The following is an 18082-nucleotide window of genomic DNA, read 5'->3' as shown; positions in this document are numbered from 1 at the left end:
TTTGTTTGTTTCTTTTTTCCTGCTAGGACACGCCGAAGGCTATCCTTTTCAGCCTAACTGATTCCCCTACCCTGTTACATGCTGTGAAAGAAGAAGATTCAGTGTGAGTATTACAAGCTGCCTTTGATTCTAATCTGCAACACTAAGCCCTTGTTTTCTATGCATGTTTGTGACACAACTTTAACAATCTGTGCTGCTTAAGGCTGGGGTGGGAGTTGTCGTTTTTTTTAATCGACCTTCATGGGTTCTGAGTTTAGAACAGAGCTCCAGCCTATGTGTGTTTCAGTCCAATTATGCCCCTGAAACGTGATTTCATTGTTCAAAAGGAAATAGCTTCCTTTTTTAAGACCCTTAGACATTGAATAATTCCTTTAAAAATAAATTGAAAATGAGTCAAACCAATACAGAATTAACTCACCCTGAAATAAATGAGTTCCACAATTAAAGAGAAAAATTACTGAAGAAATTATGCAAAGAGCTTGTCAGTCAATAGCACACACACACACACACACACACACACACAAAAAAAAAAAACCAACATGGAGTGTCTGCTGTGACCTGCCTCACTATTACATCAGGGATGTAAAAGGAGTAGGAAATGGCAGTCACCGCTGAACCATCTGTTGACAGTCATGGTTACACAAAAGAAACTTCTGAATACCAACCACATTCCCTAGAACACAGCTCCAAACAAGAGAGAAAATTCTGACATACTCTCAGTCTCAGCTGGGACATATTAGTTCCAGAACAGGATGGTTTGATGTGCTTCTAAGATTAGCACTAGTGGTCTGGGCGAGAAAAGAGGAGACCTGCCTTCTACCTGCAAGAGGCAGGGAACTGAGGATCAGAGGAGAATGTGGCCAAGGACTGGAGATGGGCCTGAGATGCGGAAACTAGCCTACAGCAATAGTGGCATGAGGTGAGGTCAGCTGTCAACCAGCTCCACTCATTCTGTCCTGAGTAGGTCAGGTCTATAAAAAGGCAGGAAGTGATGTAGGGAGCAGAAGGTGCATTGCCATCCAACTTCTTATCCTTCTTATTTCAGATACCCCTCTTCTAAATTTCATGACAATGCTTGACTAAGTACTCTGTATTTGGGCTATGTTTTAAACAATGGAGGAAGAAAATATGCACTATTTGAGTTTTAGAGGATGGCTTGATATGTTGGTCTCAGTTGTATCGATTTTCCTACAAATGGCATAACTTCATTCTTCTTTATGGCTGGAAAATATTCCATCATGTTTATAAACTTCATTTTCTGTATCCATTGCTCTGTGGATAAACTCCAAGACTGGACCCACAACTCAGCTCTTGTGCATAAATGATGTGTGGGGGCCTCTCTGTTCTGGCTGAGCTTCAAGTCCGTTGGGTCAATACCCAGAATATACCAGAAGCTAAGTGGGTGGGTTCTGGAATAGCAATTTTGAAACTTAAACTCTGGATGTACACTAATCCTCTGAGCTCAAAACTGGCATTTGACTGGCCTTTAGAGGGGGGTACGATTTACCTAAGAGGAGGGCTGACAGCCCAGAATGGGCCTAGCATCTGCCCTTAGAGAGACCTGATGCACAGTGAGTACTGAGACTTCTGGGTATTGTTACTAGCATAGCACCCCGAAGGATGGGATGTGAGAAAACACTAACTACTTTGTAGACTAGACCCTATGTCTGCCATAGAAACAGATACTATCCTAGGACCCTGTGGATAGTATTGAACCTTTATAAACTACACTTTCCTTATGTATAAAACCATTTATGATGATGTTTAATGTGTAAATTGAGCCTGGTAAGAGACTAAAATAGCTACTATAATACTGTTAAAATACCATACTATTAAAAGTTATTGTTTGTTTATAAAAAATAGAAGGGGAACTAGTTGTAGAATGGGAAGATCAGTGGGAATGTTAAGGAAACAAGAGAGGAGAATGGGGGTGAATATGATCTAAATACATTATACACATGCATGCCATGCCACACCAAACTTATTATTATGTGTATTGATATATGTTAAAACAAAAACTTAAGAAAAAAATACTCTATTTAAAATATGTGGAGCTGTTCTGGAGAGAGGGTTTTTGCAGTTAAAAGCACTTGTTGTGAGCCTAGCATTTAATGAGTGAGTCATCTCTTCAGGGAAGGAAGGGGGGAACAGTGTTTGTTATGTAAAATGAAAAAAAATTTAAATATATAAATAAATATATATATATATTTATATATATTTCCATTAAAAAGAGCACTTGTTGCTGTTGCAGAGTACCTGAATTCAATTTCCAGCACCCACATGGTGGTTTACAACTATCTATAACTCCAGTTCCATGAGAGCCAATGCCTTCTTCTCACCTTTACAGACTCTAAGCAAGAGCTCGCGCACGCGCGCGCGCGCGCGCGCGCACACACACACACACACACACACACACACACACAGGCAAAACACTCATACACAAAATAAAATGAATAAATCAGAGCTCCATGGGCCAGGGGTAACTGAAACTACAGAAAATAAACCTCTATGTAAGGGATCTTCTGAATGTAGGAGTTCACGGACAACAGACTTCCTAATATCACTCAGCATTTCATCTCTCCCAGACCATTAAAGTGTGAATGGACCTATCACATCATGTTGCAGGAAAGATTCAGAATATAAGTGACCTGCCATTGTAATACATGTTATGCTGTACATGTTGTTGGTTTCCGGGTGTATTTTGATAAAGGGCAGAATATGTGGGAGAAAGAGGGGCTATGGGTGAAGGGTAGGCACGAAGAGAGCAATTCCAGAGCTGTGGTGCAAGCTGGAGGCAGTCAGTGAGCCCTATTCACCTTGTGATTTTGCCACCAGGCAGACTGAACCTAGATATGAACATTAATAACACTTATAGTAACACATAAAAAGGAAGGGGTTTGTGGAAAGGAAGGCTGAAAACGTTGCAAAATAAATTGTTTTCTCCTTCTCATCCCTCTTTAAGTCTTCAGTTTCCAAATGTGTTTGGTCATTTTTCTCTCTTGGATGCTACTGTTACTTTATATCTGCTAGTAGTTTGTGCCTGTGCTGAATATTTATAGAGAAGCTCAATACACCATAGATCTTGGAAGTACCTCGAGGGCAGGACCTGGGTTAATAAAGTCATAAAATTATTCATAACCATTCTGAGTGAGAGCCACATAGTATTACAAAACTATATGAATGTTAATAAAAGACACAGAAAGACACTTAAATCACAGATCACTGAAGGAACATGGTGACCATAGGAGGTTTTTCTGCTCAAGTCAACCCGCTGTCTTATTTCAGAAAATATGATAGTTTTATAAACTACTTGGATTAAGTTTTCCTGTGAGAAGCAAAAATCTTAGCTGCTTAGAGCCCATGTAACTTTTCAATTGCATTAAATATCTACTCAGGTCAACCAAGAGCTCTATTCATGCCTTTTTTGCTCTGGGGCCCAAGCTACTGGGCAATGGCCATAGAAAGCCCTGCCGTTTGCCAGGTCAGAGTTAAAAAAAAGAAGTAAGTCCTGTGCCAGTTTTTAAAGTCCCCACCTCAAAGTGACATCCTTGATTCAGGCTCAGTACCTCTTAAACAGTATCTTTGATATGCTTAGCTTAACCTAGCTCAAGAGCACAGTTGTTGCAGGTCTGACAGCTAGGGAGAGCATAGGCTAACATTGCTGATACTGCAAGTCAATATTTCAGTGCTGGATTACCCGTGTTTACTTGGGGTTTCACAAAAGTAATGACACCCGAGCTCGCCAGATTTTAGTCCTCCTTGGTGAACATAACATGATATAAAGAATTTTCGCATTTACTTGCTGAGCATCCATCCCGTACTGGGGAGTAAAAGTGGCAGGCTCCATTGGTTAAGCAAGACACGCAAGACACTTTGTACAGAATATACTCTCACCACACAGGGTCGATATGGTATGCTCTCTTTTTTTTTTTTTTTTTTTTTTTTTTTTTTTTTTTCTTTTTTTTTTGCAGTACAAAGACTCTTTATTGGCCAGTTCCCCGAGGTAACTCGTGGACAGGTGATTCACTCCAAAAATTCCTAGGAAATTCGCTCTCAGTAGCAGGGTCTTCAGTTGTGTGTTCCTTTCAAGATCACCAACAAGATCAACCCAGTTTTTAGGGGTGGCCTCACAGTGCTCCAACTGTAGTCGTCGCAGCTTACACTGGGGCTTCTTCAGGGTGGTGGCGAGTATCTGCAGCACTGGGGCCTTCATGACGCTGTTAGACACAGTCAGCATTTCCAAACTGTCACTTGTTTCAAACACAGAGCAGACATCTTGCCACCAGTCGAAAAGAATCTCATCCTCTTTCACGTGAATGCTAGAGGCGAGATCTGCTGAGCTGGGCCCCAGTTCCTTGTAGAAGTCTCTTGAGAGAGTCAGTTCTACTTTCTTCAAATCTGGACAGTGCTTAAGGCAAAAAGCAGATGCCTCGAGGTCTTCTTGGCTCTTGATTTTCAAAGAAACTTTTTGATAACCCAGATATGGTATGCTCTCACTCAAGGAGCCCAAACCAGCCAAGTGGAACTTCTTTCACGCTACAAGAAGACTGGAGAGCCATGTTTCCTAGCATTAGCTGTGCTGTCATCCCTGCCATAGCAGATGTATAAGCTCCATTTTCTGGGCATTGGCATCTGAACATGCCGGCCATTTTCCTTCACACGTGGTGGTTCTGGGCCATAGCTGTTCATTGAAGTTCAGTGCGTGCTTTCTTGACTGGAAAGTGTAGGAAGAGAAGCACATGCAGTATTAGCTGTGTCTACCACTTTAGTAACAATCGGAAGACTTCCAGAAGGCATCCATTTTTAATCCTGATAGCCCATTGAACATGAACATAAAGAACCCCAGGTTCCAACAAATGGGGAAAAAAGATGCTTAAAATAGGTTGACAATTTTCTGGAACTGGGAAAAATATTTACAGCTAAAAATTAAATGCAAAAGTTTTGTAGGCAGAGAAAAGAGGAGTCACAGAATGAATGCCTAAATTGTAGACAGTTTGTAGACAGTATAACCACAAGTGGGAGTTTAAGATCAGCCAGTGTGGTCAGCAAAGATTTTCTCAGAGTGGCACCTGTGTGATGGTGTATTTCTGGGATAGCATGGTTTGCTAAGGCCATTGTAAGGAAGTGTAGTTGACTAAGGCTCTTAGACAATGGAAATTGGTGTTCTCCAAGTTCTAGTGATTAGAAGTGAAAGATGAAGTTCTTGAGAGCGCTGACTTTCTCTGGAGCATGTGAAGCCAGGCATGGTGGTTCAGACCTCTTCCCAGCACTTCTGAGGCTGACACAGAAGGATTACTGCAAGTTCCAGTCAGTTTCAGTTTCAGTGACAGGTAAGACTCTGTTAAAAAGAATGAGAGAAAGAAAGAAAGAAAGAGAGAGAGAGAGAGAGAGAGAGAGAGAGAGAGAGAGAGAGAGAGAGAGAAAGAAAGAAAGAGAGAAAGGAAGGAAGGAAGGAAGGAAGGAAGGAAGGAAGGAAGGAAGGAAAGAAGGAAGGAAGGGGAAAAGTAAAGTGTCTCCCTAGTTTCTGATTCTTTGTCTGCTATCTCTAGGAGAGACCTTGGTGTTCACTGGTTTATATGATGCACTTCTGTGCCAACATCTCACGAACTTTTTTGCATAAGCTACCTCTTCTCCTAGATTAGGACCCATCCTAACTGCTTCCCTTTAACTCAGAGATGCCCGGGTTTAGAACAGCAATGTGAATTGGGGTAAGAACTAGAATCAGTTATTTATTTATTTATTTATTTATTTATTTACTTTTATTGGCTCTTTGTGGATTTCACATCAGGTATTCCTGATCCTATTCACCCCTCTGTCCCTTCATATCCACCCTCGGCCCTTGCAACATACCTCCCCACCCCAAATAAAATAAAATTTAAAAGAAAAGCGAACAAACAAACAAGTGTCAGCATGGAAGCTGTAGTGTCCCACAGTGAGTCACACAGTAAACCCTCTAGTCCATACATCTTTACTTGTAAGTGTTCACTGCAATAAGTCATTGGTCTGGCTTGAGTCCTCTGGCTTTTGCTACACTCTGGACACTGGGCCCTCACTGGGACTCCTCTTGGATATCCTGTTGTTGCCTTGTGTCATGGAGATCCCGGAGCTTTGTATCTGCAGGTCCGCCTCCTTCACATGCTCTAGCTTCACATAGATGAGGTGGATGTTGGGGTGGGCCAACTCATAGCCCTGGTTCTGGGCCTGCGTGGTAGTTGGGTTGGTCAGCTTGCCAGCTCTCCCTCACCATCACCACCAGGGCGAGCACTCCAGCACCATCCAGGCTAGCTCATCCGCTGCTGCAGACAGGAAGGAGTGGGGCCAGTTCTTCTGCTCTCATGTCCTCTGGCCAGCTCACTGGCACTGACACCATCAGGGCCGCTCTGCTGTTTTTTGCCCAGGCAAGGCGCAGGGTAGAATATGTTTCTGACAGAAGGGAGTAGAATAGACAAAGCAGAAAGAAAAGCCCATTTTATGTAAAATCATAACCTATGTGATATAATATTGATTGAGGTGAAAGAGAAAGGCAGAGTAGATTTCAAAGAGTCTTGAGACCCAAGGTGACTGCTTTGCTAACTAAATGAGGCAACAACAGAATCTACACCGAACAGGCTGGAGAGCTAGCTCAGCGGTTAAAAGCACTGGATACTCTTACAGTGGACCTGGGTTTGAGTCTGAGCATGAACAAGGGGGCTCAAAACACTGGTAACTCCAGTTGCAGGGAATCAGACAGTCTTTTCTGACATTGCATTAGGTGCTCACGGTGCATAGACATACATGCAGGCAAAACAGTACATTAAGAAAATAAAACAAATAAATTGAAATAAATGTCTACACTACACAGGAGGATATTTTGAGAAGAAGAAAAATGAGAGAACACGAGTATCTGCAAAATGTTGAAATGAAAACAATGATAAAGTCCTAAAGTAAAAGTAGTATACGGGGATACTGATAACAGACATGGGAGGCACTGCCAGAGTGCAAGCATTAGAATTTAGTGATGTATTGCATACACTGAAATCATGAAGAAAAAATACACCAAAGAAAACACTGGGAGTCAGAGCAAGGTGAGAATGCAGAACTTTTCATCTTATTTCACACATTCTTTACTATTTAAAATAAAAACTGACAAATGAGGAGTGGGCACATCTTTTTGAGTTTCAGGAAATTTTTTCCTCTCTATCTGATGATGTTTTGCATGACATGGATTAAATTGAGATAATTATAAGACATCTGAGAGGGAGTGCTTGATTGGAGATAAAAGCCTTGAAGTCACACAGGAATCGTTCAGGTAGAAGTGATGGATACAGTAAAACATTAATAGCTGGAGTGCTGATTGTTATTTAGATGCTTGAATAATAATAGTAATTACCCAACACCCACCAGGTGCCAGGACCGTTAGGCACGTTGTTTCATCAAATCTTCACAAGGACTCTGTAAAATAGGTGTATTATTTCTGCTTTACAGATGAGAAGCCTGAATCTTTGAGACATTAAGCAATTTTCCAGGGATCATATAGCATGCAAGGGTTGGGGGAGTGAGCCTTCAAACCCTTCCCTGTCAGACTTAAACTTTATGTGCTTCAACTCCACTTTGCTTGAAGATAATTACTTCACGTGTGGATAATGAATTCCTTTCTTGGGGCAGCATATTAGGAATTGCATAGGAAATAAAACTAAACTCTTTTCTACAGGTGGGTGGAGAATTACATTCCCTTGTCTTTATGTGACATGGGCCAGATAAGGGGCATACAGAATATGAGATGTCTGACAGGAGGAAATTATCACCTATTAAGCTGCAGAAGTTCTACTCAAACCAAAGATGAAATTGTTCTTGAGTGGTTAGAGGGACTGTGCTGGCAGAAGTAGTGAAATTACTGGGCACAACCTCTGAATTCCCTACACTGAATGTGTTAATTCAGCAATTCCTGATTTGGGGAGATATCTTGCATCATATTATGCCAAAGCTATTTTGAGCAAGAATTAGCACTTTGAAATGGGCATGCAAATTTCTCATTTCAATAAAAATGCCATCGCTCTATAAAGAGAGATGGAGGGCTAGGATAAATTTGCTCAGTTTTTGGAATGGACATGGGAGGAAGAAACTAAAGACTTTTTCTATTTGAGTCTCTATTGAAAAAAATAGAATAGAAATCTGACACAATCTCAACAACTGGATAGGTCTTGCCAACAAAACTAGAAAAGAAAAAAGGACCTTAAACTCTCTGTAATCATGCTGGTGAACCTTGCCTGGTTATGTGGTCAAAATCTTAAATGATAATTATTTTGAAAAAAGCTTTAGTCTATTCTTGACTGCATTGACCAAATTACTTGAAATTTCTTTGTGTAGCACATTCGTGTTCCCTGAGGAGATATCAGCCCTGATCTAATCACAGAGTTAGCAAAGGACACTGGAGGAGGACTTCATGGTCCATATCTAAATATTAAAATAATCATCAGCTAATAAAAGAAAGTGCTTAATATACTGAAGACTTAGACCATCAGCTTTGAGTAGAGAATATAATGACATGAGAATAGGCTACAGCCCTTGATGACTTTTGACCGTCATTTTCTCCTTTCCCATCCTAGGTCTTTTCACTTCTGCAGAGTCCTTTGTTTTTGTGTGGACACCCCCATTCTGGATTTGTAAGCCCAAAATACAATAGTGGGCCATCCTTGGGTCAGGAGGAAGAAGTTCAGCCCACTAGGTTATGATTGATTTCTGGGAGGAGCGAGCAGAAGGAAATACAGTGACAGACCTTGCACATGGGTTTAGGGAAAATTAGGGAAGTCATTCTTGGAGGATTCTAGAAGGGAAGTTTCTATGGAAAGAGATAGAAAACAGAGCTCTCACTTAGCTTGATGCTAGGAATCCCTCCCTAGTGGATCCCCTTTTATCCGGTAGCCAAGAGGACCTGTGCAGAATTAGGGGAACATCAGACTAGTAGCACAAATAAGGGAGAGTAAAAAGCACAAATATGTCCTTGGAAGATCACAATAGATATACTTTGTAATATTTGTGAGAAAGTAAGCCTTCCCTTAGGATCTTGATGATAAACAGTTGCCCCAGTGTCCAACCTCTAGTTATAGGCTCAGTAGAAATGATTTTTCTTTAGCTAGCTTGTTAATTACAATGCTCTTCTTTCCAAACTCTTAAGTTTATTTCACATAGTTTTCTTGAAAATGTAGATAAAATCATGTATTTATGTAAACTTATTTCTCGTTTTCCTAGCCACACTTGTTTCTGAAGTGAAAACACATTTCTGTTCTGCTTTAGTAAACACACACTGTGTCACTGTGTCTAGGGAAGTTCTTTAAAGATGGGTGTGTTGAGTCAAGTCTCTGCTTGCATCTTTGTCCTGACATTAATTTGCTGTGCGGTTTGGCTGAGTGGATTTTCCTTCCAGGTGTCTCTCTGAATTTTAACTGAAGACTATGTATTTTTTTCTCTGAAGTGGTGATGTCAGGTGCATAGTAGACACAAGGGGGACCCAGGACTGACTACACACTATGCAGCTTCGCAGCAGAGTCACCAGCCCTGATGAGTTGGAGTGATTGGGTCCAACGGCATGGCGAAGTTTTGTTACTGGTTCTGCGCCAGGATTAATGCCATGTTTATCATGGTAACTCCTTTTCATGATAGCACTTCATTGGAACAGAAGATATTTAATAACTAGATAGACTATGAACATGAAGGAAGGATGTTATGAGCTACCTGTAAAATGACCAAGAAAGAATACAACAAGCTCAAGATGAAAGCCCTCCTGGATATATGTAGTGTAAGTCAATAAATATGTTTTTAATGCCATGGATATTAATCATTTACCATCAAATGTCACATTTACTGTTTATACACTAAACAGAAGTCAGTGGAATTGAACAGTAAACATTAATTTAGTATTAGTTAAATTTAATATTCAACACTTGGGACCATGTTGCAAAGATTAATCTGAAAAGATTCAGAGTTGTCTATAGGTGAGTAGGCAACCCTGTGTATGACTCTAAAGACTTAGAAAGAATACTTGATGCTTCTAAAAACAACATGAAATTGCTTTTGAAGGTCCTGTGATGTTGTTCAGCCTTGATTTGAGTCCTGTTGAATTTGAGCCAGATGGGACAAACCGATAGGAGCTGAACAGCAGATGTCAGTAGATATCTTGGCAGCTGTTTGATACCCAGCCACATGAATTATCAAAATAAAGCCTTATCTTCAGGGATTCTGACAAGAATGGAAATGTTGTGGGATAATGCTGCCACAGTTGAATCTGCTGCGAACACAGATCTAAATGAAAGTTTCCTCGGGCAAAACAGAGTTTATTTGGTGGGAAATGAAAAAAATAAATAAAAAGATTCTTCATGTTCCCAATGTGGTACTGAATACAACAACTGCAAAAATTTAATTTGGCTTGGCTGGAGAGAGACTTAAACTTTCTTCCCCCAGAGTACTTCTGTGGAGTTGGAATTCCCTATGACATAAAGAGTGGTGAAACTATTTTCAGTCATTCTCACCTTGAAAAACTGACATTATTGTGAACATCAAAATTATTTTTGAACAAAGTTGTTTTAGAACCTGTGACTACTTTTTTTGATATTTTTTCACCATACACAGCAGATATTATTTACATCTTTGGAAAAATGCACCTGACAAAGACAGTTCAAATGACGAATAGTTCCTCCCTACTCTATGAGATGATGTTCAGCAAATGTCCTACTCCCCCAGTGTGCCTCTCTATTCCCCAAGCAAAAATTTGCTTCTACCACCGCTTTCAAGACCAGCCTATGCAGCAGTTCTTCATAACTCATTCAGTGGTCTTTCAGATTTGAAAGAATCCCTGTATGGGACATGCTTGGTAACTTCAGACCTAACAGTAGGTCTAACTCCTATATGAATTCTGCTGTCACCTGGAACTGGCTTATCAAAGCATGGTGTGTGTACCTCTCCCCAGCCCTGAGTTCAGTGATCTCATGTTTTCAGCTAACTGTGGTCATGGTAGGAGGGTTCTATTCATGAACATTAGTGGCTGATACAGAACTGAATATTTTTTACCGTAAAAAGTCTTTGTTTAATGTCTACCAGTACAGCATTAGACAAAAAAACTCTGGGATCTACTGTCTGCAATGCATTGCTTTGGGTTGCTAGACAATTATGAGTCTTCATTCTGTGTCCCAGCAGGGTGGTCTGTCCCGGCTGTTGGAGCCCCTTTCATATATTATTTTCTACAGGTTCTAGAACACTGGATTTTTTTTCTAAATGAATGAGAAATTATGTCAGTTTTATTTAGAACAGAGGACATCATTTCTAACAAGGAATCTTGAGTTGTAGGCTCTGTCCCTCATTCTAAAATTGAGCAGATGGTTACATACACAAAATATAGCCTTGTTTATCCTTGAGGGTGATTATATTGGTGAGCCTTGAGGTCACATATACAATTTCTTTGAGAAGTCAGAATGCACAAGAAATATAAGAAAACATTTAAAAGAAAGCTGCTACTGAACAATATTTATGATTTATTTTTATACATGCTTTTAAATACAATCTGTGATTAAATAAAATTATTTCTTTTTTTTTTTTTTTTTTTGGTTTTTCGAGACAGGGTTTCTCTGTGCAGCTTTGCGCCTTTCCTGGAGCTCACTTGGTAGCCCAGGCTGGCCTCGAACTCACAGAGATCCACCTGGCTCTGCCTCCCGAGTGCTGGGATTAAAGGCATGCGCCACCAACGCCCGGCCATAAAATTATTTCTAAGGGTGTAGCATGGGTTACAACTTGTGTTAAGAAAGAAGATAAGTAGGCATTTGTCTTAATATGTCTGCCCTATGAGTGTGAAAACAAAACCAACCGGAACACTAAGGAAAATATAATTAAACTGCAAATATACAGTGATGACTTCAAATACTTGAGAAAATTAGAGAAAGAGAAGGTGAGGGAGCTACTAGAGGAGTTGAGATACACCTCCCTGAATTAGGAAGAGTAGAAAAGGAACCCAGCAGCCATTCACATTTTGACACATGGGTGGCTTCCTGCTTCGAAGAACAGAAGCAAAAGTGATAAGCCTCTCAGATAAATACTCCCAAGAGGTTTCTACGTAGGACCCAAATTCTGTACTGAAAGCATATACCTGCTCTGGTGAAATCACTTGGCTTCTATCATCCTATAGAAATAAATCACTTATTCCTCAGCTCCACCTTTCAGTGTGTCCAGACTCCCAGATGCATCAGACTGGAATAAATAGTAGAGGAAGGAGTCTTCACCTTTAGCTAATTCCTTGGCTTAAACGATGGCATTGGAACCTTGGTGGAATGGTCTCGCTCATCCTGAAATAGCAGAGGCCGCCAAAGCAAACCAAGATTGAAAAAACCAAAGGGCACATCAACATAGAAAAAACAAAGGGCACATCAACATAATGTACATATTGTGGGGATTGTTGAAGGTCAGAACATGATCTTTTGCTTCTTAGTGACATATCATGCCAATATTTGTCAGCTCTTACTGAAGGCTAGAGCTCAAGCAGTGAAAAAAATGCATCGCGTGGCATTTGTTTTCTGTCCTCCTGCTTTGAATATCCTATTGTTATAAGCACACCGGTTTGATGATTAAATAGTTGGGGTTAAAGCATTTTCATGCATCACTGTCCAAAACACATTTATAATGAATTACAAGGAGTCAGCCCAATGAAATATAATGAATCATTTTTTCAAACTACCATTAAAGAATTAGATGAACATAAATGTTACATTTACTTTTCTTAAATTAAAAAAAAGTGTTTGTCACCTGAAATAGATTATTTTTCATGTTTGGGAGGATGTGTTATTAAGGTCTCACAAACATTCAAGTTATGAATTCTGAGTTGTACTGGGCACAGCTCTTTACTTAAGAAGGATGTGTGCCACGATTATTTGTGAGGGTCTTGTCTAGAGTGTGTGTCCAGGGACAACCTTTTTGTTGAAAAACCACATTCAGAATTAAAGGATGACTTGGATTTTGTGGTGGTGTCTCTCTTTAAAAACATGCAAATGTGGGTAAAACTAGATCAGGAATTCACAGGCATGAAGTTTATTCAAGGAAGAACTTTTGTGGTTTTTAATGTCTACCCATTTTATAACAAAAACTTGACAGTAGTTAAGGACTGCCAGGACAGTCACATCTGCTGAAAGAAGTTGAGAGAAGATGGGTGTGATCTATCATTATTTATATTGATACGTATTAGAGAACAGGAGTTTACAACCTTGAGTAAAGACAGGCTTCTTAGCTAGTATGATGGTTCACCAGGCAAAGGATATGACCCAAGTTCATCCCCTAGAATTCACATGGTGGAAAGAAAGAACTGACCTCTCACTTCCACGGCTGCACCATGTACCATGGAGTTTGTGAACCCATACACATAGAAACACAGATGGATTGATAGATGGATGGATGGATGGATGGATGGATGGATGGATGGATGGATGGATGGGTGGGTAGATGGATGGATGGACCAATAGATGGATAGATGGATAGAGAGATAGATAGACAGATAGATGGATGGATAGATAGATAGATAGATAGATAGATAGATAGATAGATAGATAGATAGATAGATAGATAGAATAAAAAGACAGGCTTTTAAATTATCTCTTCCATGTACATTTGAGGCATTAGTGGCTCCATTAGAACCCCGAGGTTTAAATATCCCTCACCTATTACAAAAGAGTCTCCTAGCAAGGGAAATACTTCATAGCACCCTTGGTGATGACTGTGACGTTGAAGGTGATAAAGCACAAAAGAAAATCTTTTCAAGTTATTCTTTAGGCATTGCTTTCTTAGCTGAAGGCACATAGTCTCTAAGCTTGAACAAAACAGAAGATACTGGTCTAAATATCTTTAGATAATAAGACCTTCAGATCATAATAAAATAGCCAATCCACAAATTACATTCTACTTCCCCATTGACTTTTCCTCCTCCTGATCCTGGCTGCCCATCAGAGTCTGGGAAATACTTATTTCAAAAATCTCAACTTCATCTTCTTGTAATCGAATGCAGCCTCTTTCCCCAGAATCTGCATTTTCATCAGCTGCTATCACTTGGCAGTGATAAGATGTTTGCAAATGGGCAAGGACACAGGCTCCATCGGGAGAGAATACTTTAGCTCCATATTCCAAGAGAGCTGATCAGAAGATGTGCGGATGCGAACATCTTGGTCACATTTTTTTTCTAAGATCCATACAATACTCCCATTCTGACCATATGGTATTCTAAGTCCTGATGACTCTTGTTTAAACTAAATGCAGTTTTTAATAGGCATTAAAAGGCACTGTAGGAGAGCAGAGAGAGAAAGAGGACCTGGGAAGTTAAGGAAAACAACAGCAACAAGAAACCTTCAAGGAGAAAGGAAAACTCAAAGAGGAGTGTGGTTTGCTTCCTAATTTGTCCCATCAAGGATTGATTTATACACTGCCCTAGTTGTATGAACTTTATTAGAATCATGGTCCTTTCAGTCAGGAAACTTAGCTGGTGACAGTGATCAGGACACTATCTAGAAATAATGTGTGATTAACATACATTCAGCCCAGAAAATAGTGGAGAATTATTCAAGTAAGCATTAAGCTCTTAACCATAATCCGATAAGCAGTTTAAAATAATTTTTATGCAGGACTCGGATTCTACTTCCTCAGCAGAATTCTTCCTTCCTCCTAAGTGTGGGCTGCTGGGGAATCATTTCTAAATTCTTATGCATGAGTAATCTTGCCATATTCAGTAATATATTCCTCTTGTGAGAATGTGATCAAGCACAATGCAACTGGTGACTTTCCTGATTCATTATCAGCAATTTGTGATCAATTTTACCCCATGGTGACAGCCTGGAGTAGAAGTTTTTGCTAATGTGTTTGATGGTTTCATTTACGTGAAGCTAGCCAGCTAAGTAGAAAAGGGTAAGGGCTGAAGAACGACCCTCCTCCGTGAGGCACAGCACCAGCCTCGTGGTGTTACTAAAAGGAAAATTGAAAAAGTTTCCAGGAGATTAAGCAGAAAGCTTACAACTTGCATGAGACTCTCAATTTTCCAGTGGCTCTGACAGGAGGATAAATCTTCAGCTATTTTAACTAAAATGTAAGCAAAGCCAGTGCCTAACTAGGGTAAACAAAATTTATTATGATTCGGACACGGCAGTGATGTTTACATCTGGGTTGACAAAATTGCCAATGTGTGAGACCCTTAGTTAAGAAAAATGTAGCTGTGTGCTTCTTATGTCAGGTAAAGGAATGTGGGTTTTTCTTTTTCTTTTCTTTTTTTTTTTTGTCTGAGAATTGTGGACAAAGTGACTTTGATATTCTGCACATTTGAAACTTGGATCAGTGTTAAGGACAAGTGAAGTATCTGTGCATAGTATGGTTTATACCTACCTCCATTTTAAAATAAAATTTCATGCAAAGTACAGCTAGCAAACAATGAATCTATTCTGAAAGTGTGGTGTATGAATCTGGTGTTGTTCATAATACTTTAACTGAAAAGAGGTACCAATCTATTTCTCTGTCGCCTGAAGAACTTTGAGAAATTATTCAAAGGCAGGTTAACAAGGAGAATTTTATATCCTCTACAGATCCAGGCTGTCCTGGCCGTCCATTATACAGTGAGAGGCCCCTGAAGACTTGGAGGTCCTATGCAAAGGTGATTAAGTTGAGAGTTTGTTAGGTAGTTCAGTCTTTACTGACTCTTCTGGCTTGGTGATTCAGTTTTGCCATGTGCTGGGCATGCTGGAGCCTGGAATTTCTCAATGTTCTTCACACACCACTTGTACACCTTGGCAATAAAACCTTCCATCTCTGTGACAATTTCTTTTATAGGAATAGTCTAAAGCAGTGGTTCTCAATCTGTGGTCACAACTCCTTTGGGGTTCTAATGTCTCTTCACAGGGTTCGCCTAAGACCATGGGAAAACACAGATATTTATATTACAATTCATAACAGTAGCTAAATTACTGTTATGAAGTAGCAACAAAAATAATTTTATGGTTGGGGGTCACCACAACATGAGGAACTGTATTAAAGGGTCACAGAATTAGGAATGTTGAGAGCCACTGGTCCCAAGGAACTCCATACTGAACATGACATAGGAAGATTTGGGAAATTACCAAGCCTTCCTTGTGCTTGTGCTGGTGATAGCTGAGCACCTTTCCCAGGTGAATCTTATTTTACAACTATTCAGGAGAAAATGGGAAATGTTTTTTCTCCAGACTTCAGACCAGCACCACTGGCTGGCTGTATCTTAATTCTTTACATGGATCTTACTTTAAAACTGAACCAGGAAACCAAAGGCTGATGTCAGAAAGAATAAACCTAAGCCTGGCTGTAGAGCCTTGGGCTCCCAAACATTCCCTGTTTGGGATTAGAAATTGTTAATACGTGTGGTAACCAAAAGTGACTCTATCAAACATAGTAGAGGATGTGCTACAGGGAGAGGAAAAGAAAACACTGTTATTTGTTACCAGGCATGGTTGCATAAGGGCATTTTCATGCATGTTGTGTAGCGTCCTTTGAGTGCATCTACCCATAACACACTAAGCTTCCCTCTCTTCCTTTCCACCTTCCTGTTAGTCCACTTTGTGCCCCAGGCAACGTCGCTTCTACTTTCATGTTATCTATTTGCATATGATCTTATATAACCTGAAGACGGAGCCACACAAACGAGAGAAAAGATGACATTTGTACTTTTGAGACTGGCTTACTTTTTGATCAATATGCTTACCACTGTTATTTCATCCATTTTTATGGCTGAAGAAAATTCCATTGTGTATAATAAGCTCTATGTTTTACACCTATTCTCTTGTCATGAAACATGGAGGTTGGTCCCATGATGTAGCTGTGGAAACAGGGCTTCGGTAAATGCTGGTGTGCCCATGGCATATTTCAGTGGTGTGATGAGGGTAACAAACTCCCCAAAGCTTTCCCTACTTGTGAGAACTCAATTGCAGTTTTGGTGTCATCCAACTGCTTCCTTCTGAACCCTTCAATATCTACGGTGTCAAGTTCAGTGTACCCCCTACAAGGCCAATCTCACATATCCTTTTGATTGGTTTGAAAACACACTCTAAAGTCCAATAACTGCTACTAGAATCTTATTTATCAGAAATTTCTACAGAAGAGGATGTTTTCAATCTAAAACCAATTAGTTTCATCCTGACTTAGCTGTTTTTTCCCACAATGTATCATTTGCATATGTACTTACTGTATGTCTTCTGTTTTGCCCTGTCTAGTTATGAAGTTTGACAGGATTTATCTCAAGTAACTGTATGTGCTAAGCAAAATATGTTTTTATTTGGAATTAACACGTACTTGATTTTCTTTCTTTTTTCTTTCATTTTTTTTTTTTTTGAATAACAGTTTCCTACTTTGGATTCTTGTCCTATCTGGGCTTCCAATTCAAGTGTTCATATCTTCACAGGCTATAGACTCGTTGTTCTGATGGCTGCAATTATTTTCCAGTATTTTATGTACTAGTTATTCCAGAATTGTGGTTTCATTTTATTATGGAAATAAAATTTTCTCATTCAAATACCTTAAAGAATTAATAGCTTCAGCCTTTTCTCCTTGACTTCTTCTATCAAGATTAGTGTCTGTTCTTCAGTGTTGCCATTTTCAGAGCTTATATGTTGACATCTTAAATTTAAATTTTCTGAAATCTTAGACTCATCTCTTACCAGGTTGATCTATTTACAATTGTTCATATTGTTCATTTCTTTAACTATTGACAGAGAAAATTTAGACATCCATAGACTTGTCAATGTCAATGTGCAAGATTTAAAATTAACAACTTAAAAACACAGACCAAATTCCTTTGACTAGCTTGTCAGAGATCATGAAATGTACACTGGTAATACTTTTCCAGAGAAATATACATATGTATGCATATACACACAAACACACATACCACTATTTTCTGTATATATTCATACATACAGCATATTACAAATGTATATTATCTGGAAGTGTGTACATGCTTCTGTAAAATCATTTCTTCACCATCTTGTTCAAAGTCTGAGCCTGCTTCACATTCTGATTATAAATATTTTTCTGAAGCTCTTTTAGCCAATGCCAGTTTTACCATCAATAT

Source organism: Peromyscus leucopus, chromosome 19 (genome assembly GCF_004664715.2).
Source record: "Peromyscus leucopus breed LL Stock chromosome 19, UCI_PerLeu_2.1, whole genome shotgun sequence".
NCBI lineage: Eukaryota > Metazoa > Chordata > Mammalia > Rodentia > Cricetidae > Peromyscus > Peromyscus leucopus.
This window is presented reverse-complemented; position numbering follows the sequence as displayed.